The sequence below is a fragment of the Schistocerca cancellata genome, chromosome 1, assembly GCF_023864275.1.
Source record: "Schistocerca cancellata isolate TAMUIC-IGC-003103 chromosome 1, iqSchCanc2.1, whole genome shotgun sequence".
In the NCBI taxonomy this organism is placed as follows: Eukaryota; Metazoa; Arthropoda; class Insecta; order Orthoptera; family Acrididae; genus Schistocerca; species Schistocerca cancellata.
The window spans coordinates 247,949,200-247,970,157 of record NC_064626.1 but is presented as its reverse complement, the minus strand read 5'-3'; positions in this window follow the sequence as shown (position 1 = coordinate 247,970,157).

The following is a 20,958-nucleotide window of genomic DNA, read 5'->3' as shown; positions in this document are numbered from 1 at the left end:
AGTGGCGCCAAGGTAAACTTTTTGTTAACATGCAAAAGTTAAAATTCACCATAAGTTACTGACTTCATTTACGTGTGGTAGTCTGGTTGGAGCACAGGTCTGTGTGGTAGTGGAAATGGGCTGTGGGAAAACCGGAAGAGAAGCAAGGCATTTGAGGTGTGGTGCTACAGACGAATGTTAAAAATTAGGAGGACTGACAAGGTAAGCTATGAGGAGAGAAAAATGGGGAAAATACGAACAAGAAGAAAGGACATGATGATAAGGCATCTGTTGAGACATCTGGGAATAACTTCCATGGTACTACAAGGAGCTGTAGATGGTAACGACTGTAGAGGAAGACAGAGACTATGCAGAAAATAATTGAGGACCTAGGTCGCAAGTGCTACTGTGACATTAAGAGGTTGGCACAGGAATGGAATTCGTGGTGGGCCACATGAGCCAGTCAACTGAAGACTAAAAAAAAAAGTCTTATAGAATCGAATAAATCTTCTCAAAGCACACTAAAGTCTATTCACTGAGAGCTGGGACGCAACATAAACAGTGTCACGTGAGCGACTACCCTCGTTTCCGGAGGAAGCATTTGGTGTTCACGTGATACGTAGGGGTGTGGAAAATCCTTGGCGCACGCTTTGCAGCTGGCGGCGTTCGGCTGGCTGCCGAGCTGTCACAGCGGACCGTCAGAAACCTGGGCAACAAAGTACGAAATAAATTTAACAATAATGTTAAAATAATGCTAAACTGAGTCATTCTGTCGAAGCAGATTTATTTTCATTCAGATTTCTAACAAAACGCTCCATTCAAACACAATTAATTGTAAATTGTAATAACAATAACAGTAATAATAATGATAAGGAATGAAACAAGGTTCACTCTGCAAACTTGAACTGTTTTCATTGAGGTTTATAACAAACCGCTCCTCTCTCTCCTCTACAATGCAGTCTAATTTCCACCTTTGAGTTTCCACTTTTTCTACAACATGGAGGACACACTTGTTCCAATCCTCTGCAGTCACTGTTCTTACTGCTTCTTCTAGCAGTACTTTAACTTCCGGCATTTTGTAGGAATTCTGAGAAAAGTTTTCCCTGCATTCTTCGCCATTTCATCTATTGCGTATTCGTTGTGCGCTGTTCTGTGATTTTTAACTATATCTAAAAGTTCTTTCTTCAACATACCGTCTTCGAAATTGATGTTTTTAGATTTTTGCCACTCTGATATTTCGTGCTTATTGGAATTCGCATTGGGAACTTTTTCTTCTCTCCGAGAATGGTACGGCGCGTTATCAAGAACAATAACTGCATTTTCCTGAAGCCGAGGAACAACAGCTTGAAACCACTTCTCGAAGGTTTCGGCGCACATCTCCTCACCATGATCTTCAATTTTCTTGGATTCTAAAGTCCACAAAGATCCTTCAACGAACCCTGCTTTGCTGCCAATGTGTGCGATAATCAGACGTTTCCCTTTACCTGATGAGCCTTTGCTTCCGGTGGATAATTCGGACAGAAACGCTTGTTTTGAGGAATTTATAGTTTCGTCTACCCAGACCTAACTTCGGGTATGTCCTGCGTTCACCCACGTCTCGTCCAACTAGTAAATGGGTCTGCCTTCATCTCTCAACCGTTTAATGGTTAGAAGATAACGCCGCCTCCATAAAATGATGTCATCCCTGTCTATTAGTATGCTATCGCGCCCACGCCGTACATATTAGAAATTAGTTTCTCTAAACAACTTATAAAATTTAGTTCTCCAAAATTTCCCATATCTGCATCTTCGTTCACGACTTTCCTTCGTACCGCATTTCTGTCGAAGTCATCAACACTTTCAGAAAGTTTCTGTCGTAATTTTCCTTTCTTGGGAGACTTAAAAGAGTGTATGGCCTTGTACTCACTTATCACACGATACACTGAAGAACGTCCAACACCTGTAGCTGCAGCTGTTTTCGAAACAATGTCACTCATCGACTGCTCTGGATGTAACAGTTCCGTTTTATACACATTAAGCACCATGTGCTTCTCAGAAGAACTTAATGATTTCTTCTTTGCTCGCTTCTTTGGTGGACTCAGAACTGACACGTCGACCTCGCTCGCTGAATCCGTGGTTGACATAATGAGGACAGCCGTATGTGATGCTAATGACATAAGTGAATATATAAAATAAGAAACCATGCGATGCTATTGGATGCGCACATAAACAGTGAATGCTCAGCGTGATTACAAACGCATATACTTGCTCTAATAATAAACAACTAGTCTTTCAAGCGTCTTTACAGATGAACTTAAGATATCCTCAAGTCGCCGCTGTACAACACCCACTAACGAGCTCACATCTGCAACTGAGACAGCCACAGTGACTGAGCGCCGCGCTTGCGAACCGCACAATGCATCGCTCATAAAGGACAAATGGTTGCACTCATCGCATTCGAACAAACTACAAAATTAAATTCAAACCTTTCTGAAATTTTTCTCGCTTACACCCCCACAAAAAAATTTAAAGGGGAAAAGTTTGTCGCTTACTATATTTCGGATGATGATTCGGTAAAAGTTCTGTATCAGACGTGAGATTTTAATTTATTACTTCACTATTACCGACTCTATTGGGCAGAAAATTTACAGACGTCATCAATATATAGTACTGAAGGCAATTATAAAATTATTTTGCTGTGCGATACACAGTTTAGGAGATGTGGCATGGGAAATATAGAGTAACGCGAAAAAACAACTTTTCCTGAAAGCTTAAATATTTCTCTTTTTCAGTGACAATAAATTTTAATGTAATGTAAAAAAGGTGTCGGAAGGTAGTTCTCGGATCACTTTATCATGTTCAGGTGCCAAATTATAAAAAACACGACTTTCATTTTTTAATTTCTGTCGCCCCTGCCTTGTACATCCCTCGACGGCTCCGCTGTGATCACGCGCCTTGCCGTGTTTACAGTACGTCTCTTGTTTCGGTGAATGGAGTATATATACAGGGCTACTGTAGCTGATTCGTTCGTTCCCTAGCACTATATTTTCCAAAGTACTCCGTAAAAATATGACTGTTGCATGAACAGAACCGTAAACCCAAATGATACCATTTTGCACTCAACAAATGTTCTATAAGCTCCCCTCAGGTCACATGACACATGTCCAGGTGGTAGACATCTTTGTTCCTTATTTTACATATTAGCATCCTATCAATGGTCATCGCAGCAGCATTGATAAAGTCTCTGAGCTGTTCTAAATACACCACCAAAGAAAAAGTCACAAGGCGTAAAGTGTCAGGCAAATCCAACACCTTTCATGAAAACCCTGACATGATAAGCAAATCCAGTAGTATGTCACATAACTCCGAATAAATCGTGACATTAAATTAACCGAAGTAATATGAGTAACTAGTGAGCAAATGGAATACCACAGACTAACACAAGAATGCCTAAATGCATGTCATACCTTCCCACCGTGAGACAGACGCAGTTCCGAGGGCAGAAACGAGAACAGAAGCCGAGAGCAGAACCGTGTTAAGCTAGAAGGCCCATGATAAGGGACGGACACCCATGTCGCCAGCTAACCACCAGGACCACCCCCAGACCATGTTAAAAGCTAGAGCCCTCCAGAAGAACAGTATAAATCTTACGATAACCCTAAAAGGGCCACACCAGCCGCAAGTTTTAGTGTGAGACTTTTTCGCGTCTCTGTTATGTTGCAAACCTAAAAAAACATTGCCCCACCGCGAAAAGTAACCACTACGACCCCCCCACCCCAAGCCCATGTTAAAAGCTACAAGGCAGAAGGGTCGAGAGAAGGGAAAGGAGAGCGGAACCACAGAGTGGTAGACATCTTTGTTCCTTATTTTACATATTAGCATCCTATCAATGGTCATCGCAGCAGCATTGATACAGTCTCTGAGCTGTTCTAAATACACCACCAAAGAAAAAGTCACAAGGCGTAAAGTGTCAGGCAAATCCAACACCTTTCATGAAAACCCTGACATGATAAGCAAATCCAGTAGTATGTCACATAACTCCGAATAAATCGTGACATTAAATTAACCGAAGTAATATGAGTAACTAGTGAGCAAATGGAATACCACAGACTAACACAAGAATGCCTAAATGCATGTCATACCTTCCCACCGTGAGACAGACGCAGTTCCGAGGGCAGAAACGAGAACAGAAGCTGAGAGCAGAACCGTGTTAAGCTAGAAGGCCCATGATAAGGGACGGACACCCATGTCGCCAGCTAACCACCAGGACCACCCCCAGACCATGTTAAAAGCTAGAGCCCTCCAGAAGAACAGTATAAATCTTACGATAACCCTAAAAGGGCCACACCAGCCGCAAGTTTTAGTGTGAGACTTTTTCGCGTCTCTGTTATGTTGCAAACCTAAAAAAACATTGCCCCACCGCGAAAAGTAACCACTACGACCCCCCCCCCCCAAGCCCATGTTAAAAGCTACAAGGCAGAAGGGTCGAGAGAAGGGAAAGGAGAGCGGAACCACAGAGTGGCGGAACCCTGCAAAGACATGACAGGACACCAAATGCCGGAAGGGTCTTGGAACGCCCCGACTCAGCGGTGCGAGCAAAAAACGGACCGACGAGAAGACGGCTTGGGCAAGCCACCACTGGCAAAAAATATAAGTCACACTACCGCTATTAAACAGCAAGCTGATGCACGAAACTGAAGAAAACGTCCACAAAGTAGAAATTACATGTCCAAACAATTTATCAAACTGTTACTAAGAGGAGAACTTCAAAGCGACTAGTTATCAATAAATATCTCCATATCCTGCCCAGAGAAGAACCAAGAATCTAGTAAGAAGCAGAGAAAAAGCAGGAAGAACAGAAATTGAAGATTCGCAAGATTGAGATCAAGAAAGAAGATGGGTGAAGAATAGAAGACATACCTTTCCAAATCCCTATCCTATTGTAAACTAGTCCTGTGTGAAGTACTAAAACGAAAAACGACCGCTTTCAGCGACACATATCTATGACTTTCACGCGTACACAGCCAGTAAACCACGAGATTCTGCACTCACTGCTCCATTCCATTAAGGGACCTCCAGAACAGCAACACACACTTGCAAAGCCAACAAGGAACGGCGAACGAAGCTGTACATCAAATACTTGCCCACACCCATCTCGCTCAAGTCCATCATCTTCGTGCAAAAACATTCGCCAACCTCATGCTTAAACATTCTTAGGATTGTGTGAATGTGTGAAATCAAATTATGTGATATAGGGATTGTGCAAAAGTAACTTGTGAAAAACTAAATAAGTTAAGCACACCAGACAGCTAATAAACTACAAAATAACAGTCATTGACTAAGTAAAAAATAGACTATCGATAAAAATAAGTCATTAGTTCTGATATGGATACTATATAAAGAACAAAAGTAAGGCATAATGAACACTAAAGCTATATGCCACGTATTTTCTCCTCATAAAAATAAAAGAATAACTATATTTTACTTTTTTTCTCCTTATAAAAACAAAGAATAAAAAATTATCTTGTTGGATGTTTTCCCTTTTTTTACCTTTTGTACCATTTGTTAGAATAATATCTCAATACTTCTGTATGTATATTTCTTTGTCAAAGCAATTCTTGGAAATAGTTCTTATTTGTTAGTGTAACAATGTTGAAATGAGTGTCTAGAAACAAAAACATTTTACTTGTACATGATATTTAGAAAATGTGTTAGGAATAGATTTTACTTAATTACTACATTTATAAAAAAAATATTTCTAACAAAATCGATGTGAAAGACTCCTCACCTTCGATAACAAACTTCTTAAAAAACACTTAAATAAAGAAAGAAAATAATTAAAAATTAATAATAATAATAGCAAAACAATATTCTTCTCTTGTCAATATAAACATATTTTTGAGAATAATGTGGAAGAATGTAAAAATATAAATTAGTAATACAAACTAGCATAGAACCAGGATAACGTGGCTGAACAATAGGCAACAAAATTTAGATAAAGGAATAATTTTTGACTGACTTAGACAACGATTCAATCACTGCCTAACTTCAGTGCAAAAATTAAGTTCGAAGGGTGGTGATATGTAAGGTGTCAGGCAAATCCAACACCTTTCATGAAAACCCTGACATGATAAGCAAATCCAGTAGTATGTCACATAGCTCCGAATAAATCGTGACATTAAATTAACCGAAGTAATACGAGTAATTAGTGAGTAAATGGAATACCAAAGACTAACACAAGAATGCCTAAATGCATGTCATACCTTCCCACCGTGAGACAGACGCAGTTCCGAGGGCAGAAACGAGAACAGAAGCCGAGAGCAGAACCGTGTTAAGCTAGAAGGCCCATGATAAGGGACGGACACCCATGTCGCCAGCTAACCACCAGGACCACCCCCAGACCATGTTAAAAGCTAGAGCCCTCCAGAAGAACAGTATAAATCTTACGATAACCCTAAAAGGGCCACACCAGCCGCAAGTTTTAGCGTGAGACTTTTTCGCGTCTCTGTTATGTTGCAAACCTAAAAAAACATTGCCCCACCGCGAAAAGTAACCACTACGACCCCCCCCCCCATGTTAAAAGCTAGAGCCCTCCAGAAGAACAGTATAGATCTTACAATAACACTAAAAGGGCCACACCAGCTGCAGGTTTTAGCGTGAGACTTTTTCGCGTCTCTGTTACATTTCTAACTTTAAAAACATTACCCCACCACGAAAAGTATAACGTTTCTCATTGGATAGACAGAATTTTTGTAGGCAGAGCTTAAGGTTAACATTGAGACCATGATTGGTCAGATGAAAACACAGCCAGATAGTTTTTTATAATCCAACTTCGGTAAATTGTAGTAAGGAGAAGATAGGAGAGACGGCGAGATGCATGGAGCTGCGCCGGCCGCCGCCCCCTGACGAACACCGACAAGGTAATGAACGCACGCGATGCCACATTTTTGAAAGCGTAAGGCTTCACTAAGAACTGCAGAAGTCTCATCTGTTACATCCCCTTTTTACATAATACTAGTGTCGATCGTCAATTGAAGCTCATGGAATTCACATTTGCTATGTAAGTTAAAATCTGAAACGGGACGATTTTTCTGTTATATAATTATTGAGAAGCCACATCAGCCACTGTAATTTACGACAAGTTAGATAAGTAATTGAAGATAATTGAGGGTCACTGTAGACCATTTTGATAGTTTTCTCTTTTGTGAAACTTAATTTAAACCTAGATTATAGATGTGATATGGCATCCTTCGATCCATTGTAGAACTTGGAAACCCATTCAGGGAATATTCGTTCACATTTTTGTTGAATGCAGTTGGTTTTTACCATCCTGTATTAAAACATTTCCTTTTATCAATAGTGCAATTTATAAACGATGTTTTGTGAGTAGAATAAAATTTCCAATGGTAAACTTAACTGCTTTTTCGACGTTATTTTACCAGCTAACTAAAAATAGGAAAGCCTTGAAACCCTTCCACTAAATTTAGTTAGTATTAAGATTCTTTTACAGGGAGTGCAGTGGAGCTGACGCTGAAATCATTAAGTATTTGGTTATATCATCGCTAGTCTCACTGAACTCTTCTGAACTCTACATGTCATGTGTGGTCTGGCGTCTCCTCACCATCAACAGGTCCCAGGTTCAAACTAGTCAATTCCCTAAAAAACACGCTCAGAGCGTCGTTGCGCGAAAGTGGTAGGGAGACACGACTTAAAACAAACAGACACCACGCAGAACGTTAGAAAGGTATTAGGCGACTTGAAAGGAGGGAGGGTGAATGGGGGGGGGGGTGAATGGCATAACAGAGTTACATCATCTTCGTCTCTATGTCCAATATAGCGATGCGGAAATTCATCGTTCAGATAGCAAAGAACATCGATGCTCCAGTAAGGTTCTTCGTCCCATTTGAAGATGAAATTCTCAGAAGCAGCATTCTGTTGCAGAAACAACAGCTGCAACATATCAAAGGAAGAGGTACCCACCACAGTCTTCTCACAGAATAAGAAAGGTCCATACAGTCTCGTCTGTGATACTGTAATGAAAACATTTACATCCGGCGAATCAAGAGGATTTTCAGTGCCCCATACTCGAACATGGTGGCGATTAACCTTTTCAGATAATTGGAAGTTCTCGCTTATTACAACAAAGAAATAATCCTATCTTGCTTCGTCACAATTCTGTCAAGGAACTACCCTCATAATGCCAACTCGTGTGCACAATAAAAACTAGTGTAAATTTGTCATCTTATTAATTAATTGTTCGACAAAAGCTGCTCTATGATAGTATTTTTTTTTTTCATCAGACTCGTTTTCTCGTTTCCCATCACGAGCGGTATCTGTGTTACACAAGACACATATTTCTTATAATAAGTTACTTACAGTATATACCAAGCGAGGTGGCGCAGTGGTTAGCACACTGGACTCGCATTCGGGAGGACGACGGTTCAATCCCGCGTCCGACCATCCTGATTTAGGTTTTCCGTGATTTCCCTAAATCGCTTCAGGCAAGTGCCGGGATGGTTCCTTTGAAAGGGCACGGCCGACTTCCTTCCCCATCCTTACCTAATCCGATGAGACCGATGACTTCGCTGTCTGGTCTACTCCAAACAACCCAACCCAACTTACGGTATATGTTGTAGAATTTATGTACCTGTGATTTTTCAATTCAATATACTTTGACTTGTCTTACAGGTAGTGCTCTCTACTGTATCCCAGTGGCACTATTTAGTAATGTTCATGCAATAATAAGATTACATTATTTATACACTCAAATGCCAAAGAAACTGGTATAGGCATGCGTATTCAAATACAGAGATATCCAAACAGGAAGAATACGGAGCAGCGGTCGGCAACGCCTATATAAGACAAGTGTCTAGCACATTCGTTAGATCGGTTACCGATAGTGCACTGGCAGGTTATCAAGATTTAAACGAGGCTGAACGCGGTGTTATATTCGGCGCTCGAGCGATGGGACACAGCATCTCTGAGGTAGCGATGAATAGGGGATTTTCCCGTACGACTGATTCACGAGTGTACCATGAATATCATGAATTTCGCAAAATATCGAATCTCCGACATCGCTGCGGCCGGAAAAATATCATGCAAGAACGGGACCAATGACGACTGAAGAGAATCGTTCAGCGTCACCGAAGCGCAACCCTTCCGCAAATTTGCTGCATATATCAATGCTGGGCCATCAACAAGTGTCAGCGTCCGAAACATAAAATGGAAATGCCGTGTGGCTAGGGCCTCCCGTCGGGTAGACCGCTCTCCTGGTGCAAATATGTCGAGTTAACGCCACTTCCGTGACTTGAGTGTCGATGGAGATGAAATGCTGATGGTAAGGACAACACAATAGCCAGTCCCTGAGGGGAGAAAATCTCAGACCCAGCCGGGAATCGAACCCGGGCCGTTAGACATGACTTTCCGTCGCGCTGACCAATTTTTTTTTATTCTTTGTTGATCTCATTTTGTTCTATTTTGTTCGTTGTATATGACCGGGGCGGACGTCTCATGACACCTGTTGAAGTTGTTCGTTGAACCGTTCACTCAGTTTTTTTATTACAGAGGGTAGCTAAACCCTCTGACCGAACTCGCTGAGCTACCGTGCCGGCAAACCACTCAGCTATCAGGGGCAGGCGTCCGAACTAGTCACCAAATCATCATGGATATGAGCTTTCGGAGCCGAAGGCCCAGTCGTGTGCCCTTGATGACCGCACGATACAAAAGTTTTACGCCTCGCCTGGGCCCGTCAACACCGACAGAGGATTGTTGACGACTGGAAACTTGTCTGGTCGAACGAGTCTCGTTTCAAATTGTATCGAGTGGATGGCGTGTACATACATGCGTTCCGTATAACAACTTTTTATGAAACATATGCTTGTGCCATTGGAGCTGCTGTACATGTAAAGTTTATTTTTGATATGTATCATCGAATATACGTAATGCTACTTCTGCTTTGTATTAGCTCTCTAACCAGAGTAGCATTTCATATATTCTACAGAGTATAATAAAAATAATCTTTGCGTGTACAGAAGTTGCCAATGACACCTGCATATACTTCGAAAAATATTCATTGTGCTGGTTACACTCACGACCCGCGTAAGTCACTTATCATAAGAAATACAGATACCGCTGATGATGGACAACTACCGAAACTTGTCTGGCGAAATAAAATACTAGCACAAAGCAGCTTTAATCGAGCAATTAATCATTAAGATGCCATGTTTACGATTTCTATAAGCTGCAGAGCACCGAACATACAAGACAAACGTCGTGAGTTTACGGTTATACTCACGCGTCTCTCATATTTGTACATCTACATAGATATTAGCAAGCAACCGCAGGCTGCATGGCGGAGGGTACCATGTACTACTAATAGTCATTCTTTCCCCTGTTCCTCGCAAATAGAGCGAGGGAAAAAACAGGCTGTATGGCTCCGTAAGAGACCTAGTTTCTTTATCCGCGTTGTCCTTATGCTCAGCGTATGTTAGTGACAGTAGAATAGTTCCGCAGTCAGCTTCAAATGCCGAGTCTCTAAATTTTCTCAGTAGTGTTCCTCGAAAAGAACGTTGTCTTTCCTCCAGGAATTCCCATTTGAGTTCCCGAAGCATTTCCACAACACTTACGTGTTTTTCTAACCTATCGGAAACAAATCTAGCAGTCCGCCTCCAAACTGCCTCGATGTACTCCCAGAATCAAACGTGGTGCGGATCTCAAACAATCGAGCAGGGCTCAAGAGTAAGTCGCACCAGCGCCCTGTATGTGGTCTCCTTTACATGTGAACCAGTTTCTGAAAATTCTCCCAGTAAACCGAAGTCGACCATTCACCTTCCCTACCACAGCTCTTACATGTTCATTCCATTTTATATCGCTTTGCAATGATACGCCCAGATATATAACCGACTTCATTGTGTCAAGCAGGAAACTACTAATACTGTATCCGAACATTACAGGTTTGTTCTTCCTACCCATTCGCATTAACCTACGTTTCTCCATATACACTCCTGGAAATGGAAAAAAGAACACATTGACACCGGTGTGTCAGACCCACCATACTTGCTCCGGACACTGCGAGAGGGCTGTACAAGCAATGATCACACGCACGGCACAGCGGACACACCAGGAACCGCGGTGTTGGCCGTCGAATGGCGCTAGCTGCGCAGCATTTGTGCACCGCCGCCGTCAGTGTCAGCCAGTTTGCCGTGGCATACGGAGCTCCATCGCAGTCTTTAACACTGGTAGCATGCCGCGACAGCGTGGACGTGAACCGTATGTGCAGTTGACGGACTTTGAGCGAGGGCGTATAGTGGGCATGCGGGAGGCCGGGTGGACGTACCGCCGAATTGCTCAACACGTGGGGCGTGAGGTCTCCACAGTACATCGATGTTGTCGCCAGTGGTCGGCGGAAGGTGCACGTGCCCGTCGACCTGGGACCGGACCGCAGCGACGCACGGATGCACGCCAAGACCGTAGGATCCTACGCAGTGCCGTAGGGGACCGCACCGCCACTTCCCAGCAAATTAGGGACACTGTTGCTCCGGGGGTATCGGCGAGGACCATTCGCAACCGTCTCCATGAAGCTGGGCTACGGTCCCGCACACCGTTAGGCCGTCTTCCGCTCACGCCCCAACATCGTGCAGTCCGCCTCCAGTGGTGTCGCGACAGGCGTGAATGGAGGGACGAATGGAGACGTGTCGTCTTCAGCGATGAGAGTCGCTTCTGCCTTGGTGCCAATGATGGTCGTATGCGTGTTTGGCGCCGTGCAGGTGAGCGCCACAATCAGGACTGCATACGACCGAGGCACACAGGGCCAACACCCGGCATCATGGTGTGGGGAGCGATCTCCTACACTGGCCGTACACCACTGGTGATCGTCGAGGGGACACTGAATAGTGCACGGTACATCCAAACCGTCATCGAACCCATCGTTCTACCATTCCTAGACCGGCAAGGGAACTTGCTGTTCCAACAGGACAATGCACGTCCGCATGTATCCCGTGCCACCCAACGTGCTCTAGAAGGTGTATGTCAACTAGCCTGGCCAGCAAGAACTCCGGATCTGTCCCCCATTGAGCATGTTTGGAACTGGATGAAGCGTCTTCTCACGCGGTCTTCACGTCCAGCACGAACGCTGGTCCAACTGAGGCGCCGGGTGGAAATGGCATGGCAAGCCGTTCCACAGGACTACATCCAGCATCTCTACGATCGTCTCCATGGGAGAATAGCAGCCTGCATTGCTGCGAAAGGTGGATATACACTGTACTAGTGCCGACATTGTGCATGCTCTGTTGCCTGTGTCTATGTGCCTGTGCTTCTATCAGTGTGATCATGTGATGTATCTGACCCTAGGAATGTGTCAATAAAGTTTCCCCTTCCTGGGACAATGAATTCACGGTGTTCTTATTTCAATTTCCAGGAGTGTATTTAGACCTAGCTGCCATTCACTAGACCAACCAGAAATTTTGTCTAAGTCGTCCTACAGTCACTCTACTTCCACTCATTACCCTACACAACAGTATCATCAGCAAACAACCGCTCATTGCTGTCCACCCTGTCTGCCAAATCATTTATGTACAACGGTTTAAATAGTGGCAACTATTTATTCACAACCGATACACAAGAGCTACATATTTGCACCAGCGTGGTGGAAGGCTTAGTATACTGTTAGCAGAACTTGTTCTGTTGATGCTGCGAATGGAGCGGTCTGAGATTATGGTGATTCTCGTGTACGACTATTATGGTGTTATACTAACGCATTACGGTCTTCCACGGCAGACCGTCAATGTACAGTATTACATTTCGTTTTTGGAGCATCACCTGCGACCAGCTTTGCGAAAGAAGCGGCGACACTTTCTGCGCAACCGAGCCATCGTTTTGCACAACAATGTGCGGGCGCATACAGCGCAAGCTGTGGCTGCTCTGTTCGGTCGATGGGACTAGGAAGTACTGTACCATCCACCATTGATTCGATCCCGAAGATGAAGAAACCAGTTCGTGGCATTCACTTCAGAACTATTTCAGAGATTCGACAGGCAGTAGACTGCTCCATTCGCACCATCAACAGAACAGGCTCTGCTAACGGTATACTACGCCTTCCACATCGCTAACAACGGGTTCTACACAACGCTGGTGACTACTTTGAAGGACAGTAACAGGTGCAAACATGTTTGTTGTGAATAAATAGTTGCCACTATTTAAGTTCCAACCCTAGTATGTTGAGAACAACAGCGATCCTATCACACTTCCCCGGGGCACTCCTGATGATACCCTCGAATCTGGTGGGCACTCACCGTAGAGCACAACTACTGAGTTTTATTACTTGAGAAATCTTCGAGCCACTCACATTACTGTGAACTTATTCCATATGCACGTAGCCTCGTTAATAGCCTGCAGTGGGGCACCGTGTCAAACGCTTTCCGGAATTTAGATATATGAAATCAGCCTGTTGCCCTTCATCCACAGTTTGCAGTATATTATGTGAGAAAAAGGCAAGCTGAGATACCTAGGAAAATATAGAACTCTGAAAACGAATCGATCATTTATAATAGCCCCATGTTATGCATGAAGGGACTTCAAAAAGCAAGTCACGCATGTCGTCCCACGCTAAGACCACTGAGCACCAAGAACGGCACATTGTCAGAAAGTGCATGTTTTGAGTTTCCAGCAGACGCAATTCTGCTACGGTACGGGTAAGAAGTGCACTGCAATGTGGGAGTGAAATGGCACGGCAACTCTAAGCGTACGGTACTCCAAAGATGAAGTATGAGGAACGGTACGATTCTTGTGGACAAAACGTCTGAGTTGCAAACAGAATCACTGTGAAATTCAGGACGATATGTGGACCGAATACAATGTTGCGTCCATTAGTGTTGAAATGGTACAAACAGTTTGCTCAAGGACGTGCAGAATTGGGTGATACTGATCGGATAGTCCAAATCTTGCATCATGTGAGTTCCATATTTTCAGCAGGCTGAAAAAACGTTGGGAGGGAGGGGGGGGGGAGTAACTTACAGAGTCTCCACGACTATCTACATCTACATGGATACTCTGCAAATCACATTGAGGTGCCTGGCAGAGGGTTCATCGAACCACCTTCACAATTCTCAATTATTCCAATCTCGTATAGCCCGCGGAAAGAATGAACACCTGTATCTTTCCGTACGAGCTCTGATTTCCCTTATTTTATCGTGGTGATCGTTCCTCCATATGTAGGTCGGTGTAAACAAAATATTTTCGCATTCGGAGGAGAAAGTTGGTGATTGGAATTTCATGAGGAGATTCCGACTCAACGAAAAACGCCTTTCTTTTAATGATTTACAGCCCAAATCCTGTATCATTTCTATGACACTCTCTGACATATTTCGCAATAATACAATACGTGCTGCCTTTGTTTGAAATTTTTCGATGTACTCCGTCAGTTATTTCTGGTAAGGATCCCACACCACACAGCAGTATTCTAAAAGAGTCTCCTTAGTAGGTCTGTTACATTTTCTAAGTGTCCAGCCAATAAAACGCAGTCTTTGGTTAGCCTTCCCTACAACAATTTCTATGTGTTCTTTCCAATTTAAGTTGTTCGTAATTGTAATACCTAGGTATATTGTTGAATTTACGGCTTTACTATCTGCAAAAACGTGTCACTTTGAAGTGTATTGTGTACATACTAGCATATCGTCCTGCACATCGCAACCTGATTACATGCCTGTATTACATAACAAGTCATGTAAGTAACAACACTATCAACAGCAAACATTCTGTTCCTTCCAAGGACCGCAGTACTTTAGCATCTTTTTGTGTTGTACTTTTCGTTATAGCATATTACAGGCTTCTTCACTGTTGTGAAGGTATTTTCACAGAAGCGAGGGTGACTGACGTTACAAACCGAATATATCATAATTACATTTTTTTCTTTTTTTTTTGGTCATCAGTCTACTGACTGGTTTGATGCGGCCCGCCACGAATTCCTTTCCTGTGCTAACCTCTTCATCTCAGAGTAGCACTTGCAACCTACGTCCAACCTCAGTCCACCTAATTTTCAACATTCGTCTATAGCACCACACCTCAAATGCTTCGATTCTCTTCTGTTCCGGTTTTCCCACAGTCCATGTTTCACTACCATACACTGCTGTACTCCAGACGTACATCCTCAGAAATTTCTTCCTTAAATTAATACTACACTACTACTCTGTAACGAGGTGGAGGGACTGTGCGTCCCTTAGACCAAAATACTCAAAAGGCATTCCTGAACAACCTATGGATGTTTGTCGGTGCTGTTTTGGTTCACCCTGTATATGTCAACCATTCCACAATGTGGTGTCTGTTCAGAGGGTTGTATTCTGTAGGAATTAAATAACATCGTTTATCCAGAGTTATGTCAGATAATTTTTCGGTGTAATTAAAACCAGGCTTCCTAAATTTATTCTATTAAAGATACAAGCTCTTGACCAAATAGTTCTCTTCTGTATATAAATTAATTGATTTACAGCTTTCTTCATACTTCTCAAACATCCTCACATGTTGGCAGCTAATCGCAATAAAGGTCAAAATGTTGCCGCATATAGTTCTTATATTTGTTATTCAGCACTTCCCCAAAATATAGATGTTTAATATCTACCTAACTAGGACAACTCATCCGACCCAGAACTTTATATTTCGACATTCAAGCAATATATACTATTTTGTACTGTGTTACTTTTATTAAAAAATGTTACGATTCCAAAAATAATCGTAAGGAAACAAAATTTATCCAACGTAATCTTATACCGACGTTTTTCGTAACATTAGTTAGGCTAAGCACACACGGAACCAAGAATGAAACACTGTTATGAAAGCGTAGACGTTTGCGTGACATGTGGCATGTGTATACTAGTTACAGTGTGCAGATCATGTACAGGAAGCAGATAGAAAAGAAATCTTACCACATCAAAAAAATCTGGGAATCCAAACATTTAGTTCTTTGTTGACAACACTTAAACAAATTACAGGTATGCAAGGGACTTTCTGAAATACCCTTCAGGGCTTCAGAACAGTACTGATTATAGAGATGACTGAACAGAACTCAGTTCAGAAGACGAATAGCTTCTGTGCAATGGGAACAAACCTCGTAAACGAATACATTCAATCCTTGCACGTCTATTGATAACACGTGAACAACTGCTGGTAAACCTTTCGGGATGTGAGGTCGTGGTCCAAGAAACTGTCCCGTTCCTGACGTTTCGTCCAGTACTGCGCTGGACATCCTCTGAGGCGCTCTTCCTCTGACTCTTGCCGACTGACCAGTCGGACGTCTGAGAGCGACATGAATACTGTAGGAAAGGGGGAATGCTAAAACTTTGATTTTGAGAAATCCTCCCCATAGAGTCTTCTGATCATATAATGAAAGCTTTCGCGATCGGATGACAAGACTCAGCAGAGGAGCGCCTCTGAGGATTTCCAGCGCAGTCCTGGACGAAACGTTAGGAACAGAAGAGTTTCTTGGACCACGACTTCAAATCCCGAAAGGTTTACCAGCAGCTACGTCATCTGGTCGTCCAAGCCTTCATTCTATTAACACGTGAATAAATTGTGGGTGAACAGCGACTTTCTGAAACATCCATATAAATGCGCAGGGCCTCGAAAGAATGCTAGCGTATTTAACTGTTCTTATCTTGTAAGTTAATAGGTTACAGATGAAGTAATTATCCAGAGTCACTACGTATTACCAACACTCATTGGTTTAGTAAATATGGGAGAGTCGTACACGATGCTTCATTCATGTCTCACAGAAACTTTCGCCCATGGATACTCATCCCCGATAAAATCATTACAGCCCCGTTGCAAATAAAAACAGGCGTAACTTGTATACAATTTACATGTGATTCTGAGGAGGATTTTAGGATGATCTATTTCAAACGCAATACGAGAGAGGTAATGGAACATCTCAATCGATAGAAATTAATAATATCTCTGAAGAGAAACACCTAGCGTTAAAGCTTCCCGTGGAATTTGACATTTACTAAAAACCATAACATCTCCAAAATATTCATCCTGAAGTGATTTTCATTTACAAGCTCATTATTTGCTCGAACAATAATTGGATCAAAATAATTTCTTTTGCTACCGTATATGTTTCGGTGCTATACCATAATGTGGATAGCTTCCTGGTATACAGCAATTAAATCCCAAATTCTTTAAAGTCTCGAACTCCCATGAATAAAACAGCTTCAAATATCTTACTATTTTTCGAATTGGTTAACATGTTAAACATTTGAGCTAAGCATCTCAGGGAGAATAGGTCTGAAATTTTGCTTGAAGCCTGTGGGAGTTGCTAAGTGAAGTCATTATGAAACGGTGGTAGTTGGTGCTTCATTTTGAGCAGAAGCAAGTTTTCACGCATTTCAGTATTTATGACGCAGTATGTCTCCAACCATGCGTAGTACAATGATATAAATTTGCATGGGAATTCAGTAATATATGTAGATACTGTCTGCAAACAATGTTACGAATATCATTGGCGGTAAAGAAGTCATAAATTATAACGTCATGTCTGTTGCTGAAGCTTCAGTAACAGCAGAAGCTAGTTTTTTTTAGCTTTTCGCGCATCTAAGTGTCTATGACGTTACAGCTCTTCAATTGTATGTTGGATTATGGTTATCAGATTCACAATAGTCAATCTAGGAAAACGAGTACCCTAAGACCAAATATGGTTTCATGTTCGACTGTCTGCTGCAGTGCATGTGGTATTCGTATAACGTTTGGCTTCTTTTATTTAGAAGTTTATTTTTAGTCTGCTTTTCTATCAAATTTTGTGTGCTGTAGTTTGAGCCGTTTTCTCATTTTATCATGGAAGTCTACTCACCAATACTATTCACTTATTATATCTATGGAACTTCTACTTTTTATGCTTACTGCCAATTTCATGTTTGTTCTAAGTGTTTGTGTGATTGTTTGCGAAAATGTACCTTCTTGTGGGTACAGTTTTGTCACTTGGGGTTTTCATCTCTTTTAGCATCACCACAGAAATTGTATCTTATTAATATCCCATTGTTTCGGTTGGATATTTCCAAACGCTTCTGAAGTTAGATAGCAAATACTGTACAAGTTTAACTCTTGGTAGTTTTGACCAAGAGAAACTGAATCAATTTAGATAGCAGTTATTCTCTCATATTTCCTCCTCGACGTTAGAGTGACCTTTCAATGAAAGTAGAATAACTATCTGAGCAGCACTGTCCCGTTACTTTGATCTATAAATCAGATGTTCTCACGGGTGAGAGGGGTACCGTTCAGATAGTGTCGAAGCAAAAGGAATTGTTCTTACGAAACTTTGTTGAGGGTAGTACTATCGGCAGACTGATTTTTCAGGCGCAGCGTCCTTCAGCAATGTGTGCTTTGCAGCGCGCCAAAACAAGGCAGTATTTTTTCGCTAGGCCAACTATTGCTCTTCAGGCCCCCCGCCCCCCTTCCTAGCTCTCTGGGAGAGGAAAAAATATAGCGTAGTCAGGTGTTTTTCTATCGAGAAAACGATTTAAAAGGCCGTATTACGTAGGTTTTTAACAGGGTCGGGACCGGAACTCTCTTGTGCCTAGTTACAAGTCACCATTCGTCTTCCAAAATATTAAAAATACTCCATAACCCTTCCCTGGGATCTACTTCTCTCCCCACCCCCCACCTATAAAATATCGTATGGCGTCCTTGAGTACGGAGCAGGTATTCGGAAATAAAATTATCTGAAAGTAACTTCAAGTGAGAGCCACTTATCTCAAAACTACACAACATTTATAGCAAAGTAAAAGTTGAGAAGGGATACGATGACATTTTATCGATTAATCAGCATATCGTTAGTAAAATTACCCGTTAAAGTAGTTCAGAAAGTACATTCTGTCAACGACAGTGTAGAATAGCCTTTTTCTGTTTGGAGTGCTGATAATGAATTTAATTTGAAGTACCATAACATACTTTTGAACTATTTGGTACTAAAATACACCAGTCTAAATCGGTAGAATAATAAAGTTTCTAAATGGTAGTTATTTAGGCATTTTGCACTGATAGGTGGCTAAATACATACTTAGTGCAGTACGATATCAAGGTAAAACAAATATTTGAAATACGTTATCACGTAACTGTTGCTTCCTTATAAAACTATTTTTCGCTGTTTTCTTCTTTGTTGTAGGGAAAAAGATACCGTCTGTTTTGGATAACAATCTATTTCCTATAGGATGTTAAGTAATTCGGTCTAGCCGCTCCTCATTAAAGCTATCTATTTCGTGTAGAAACAATAATCGCTGTCTGCTGATAATCACTATTTGCTAATTTCACACACTAGGCCTCAATCATTACACTTCATTTCATGCTATACTCAGTACACCTCGGATATTCAGTAAGTGTGAGTGATCAGTATGACTTTTTATTTTTTTATCAATGTGCCTTACCACATTTTACGTAAACATAAGGAATAGAAAATCCTGGCGTCTTCAAAGTAAGAAAATTGGATTTTCAATTTCTTTATATTTATATTACCCAAAGGAGCTGTCACAGTTTAGCTTCAATAATAAGCTACAAAAGAGAACTGGCGTATGTGATGCAGTCTTTAAGGTGAATTATGAAATAAACGCCAACAATAAAATGCATAAATACGATAGAAGGGGCTATACAAGTCAAAAGAGAAGTTGTAGGATAAAAACATATACAGATAACACACAATACCAAAGGCACGGAAATCAAGGAGAATATTGAAAGCTTATAGACGCCAGTTACGCTACTGTGTTTGCCTAGTTTTTAAATAGGTTTAGGTTCACCTAACACTCAATCAGAACTACACAAATTTTACCTCTCAAATGCACAAACGAGTCTTGCCACATTTTCTCCAGTTGTAAGTATCTGACAGCCCCAATATCCCACAGGAGAACTGAGGAAATGATTACGTATGCTCTGCCATGTGGGAACATGTCAAACTTTTGTTTTATGGACCGTAAAAAATGGTTCAAATGGCTCTAAGCACTATGGGACTTAACATCTGAGGTCATCAGTCCTCTTGACTTAGAATTTAACCTAACTAACCTAAGGACATCACAAACATCCATGCCCGAGGCAAGATTCGAACTTGCGACCGTAGAAGCAGCGCGGATCGGGACTGAAGCGCCTAGAACAGCTCGGTCACAACGACCGGTGGGACCGTAAACCTTAAAGCGTAATCTTGCGCGAAGTGTACTCTGTATGTATGAACTGGCACACCTGAGCAGAGAGAGGGGCGGATGGAGATGGGTAGTGAGTGGAGGAATAAAGATAGAGGGGAGGACAAGGAGACGGTTAGAGAGAGGGAGGAGGGGGGGAGAGAGACAAAGGTAGCGGTAGGAGGAGATGGAAAGAGGACGAGATGGAAAGTGGAGGAGATGGACAGAGGAGGAGATGGACAGACAAAGGGGAGGTGACAGATGGAAGTTAGATGATGGATAGAGGGGTAACGAGACGTCGAATAGAGAGAGAGGAGGAGGACATGGGCAAAATAGAGAGGGAAGAGGAGTTGTAAAGAAACGGGGTGAAGAGGAGATGATCAGAGAGACTGGGAAAGACGCGATAGACATAGAGAGGGGGAAGATAAGATGGAGAGAGAGGAGGAGGAGATAGAGGGTTACGGAGGAGATGGACAGAGAACGTGGAAGAGGAGGAAAAGGACAGAGAGAGGGAGAAGAAGAATGGACAGAGAGAGGGAAGGAGAAGATGAACAGAAAGAGGAGAAAGGAAAGAGATGGACAGAGAGAGAGGAAGATGGAGATGGACACAGAGGAGGAGGAGGAGGGGCGGATATGTAATAGGCAGGCGCCAGCCCGTGTGGTCGAGCGGTTGTAGGCGCTTCAGTCTGGAACTGCGCGACCGCTACGGTCGCAGGTTCGAATCCTGCCAGGGGCATGGATGTGTGTGATATCCTTAGGTCAGTTAGTTTTAAGTAGTTATAAGTTCTAGGGGACTGATGACCTCAGTTGTTAAGGCCCATAGTGCTCAGAGCCATTTGAACCAACTAAGCAGGCA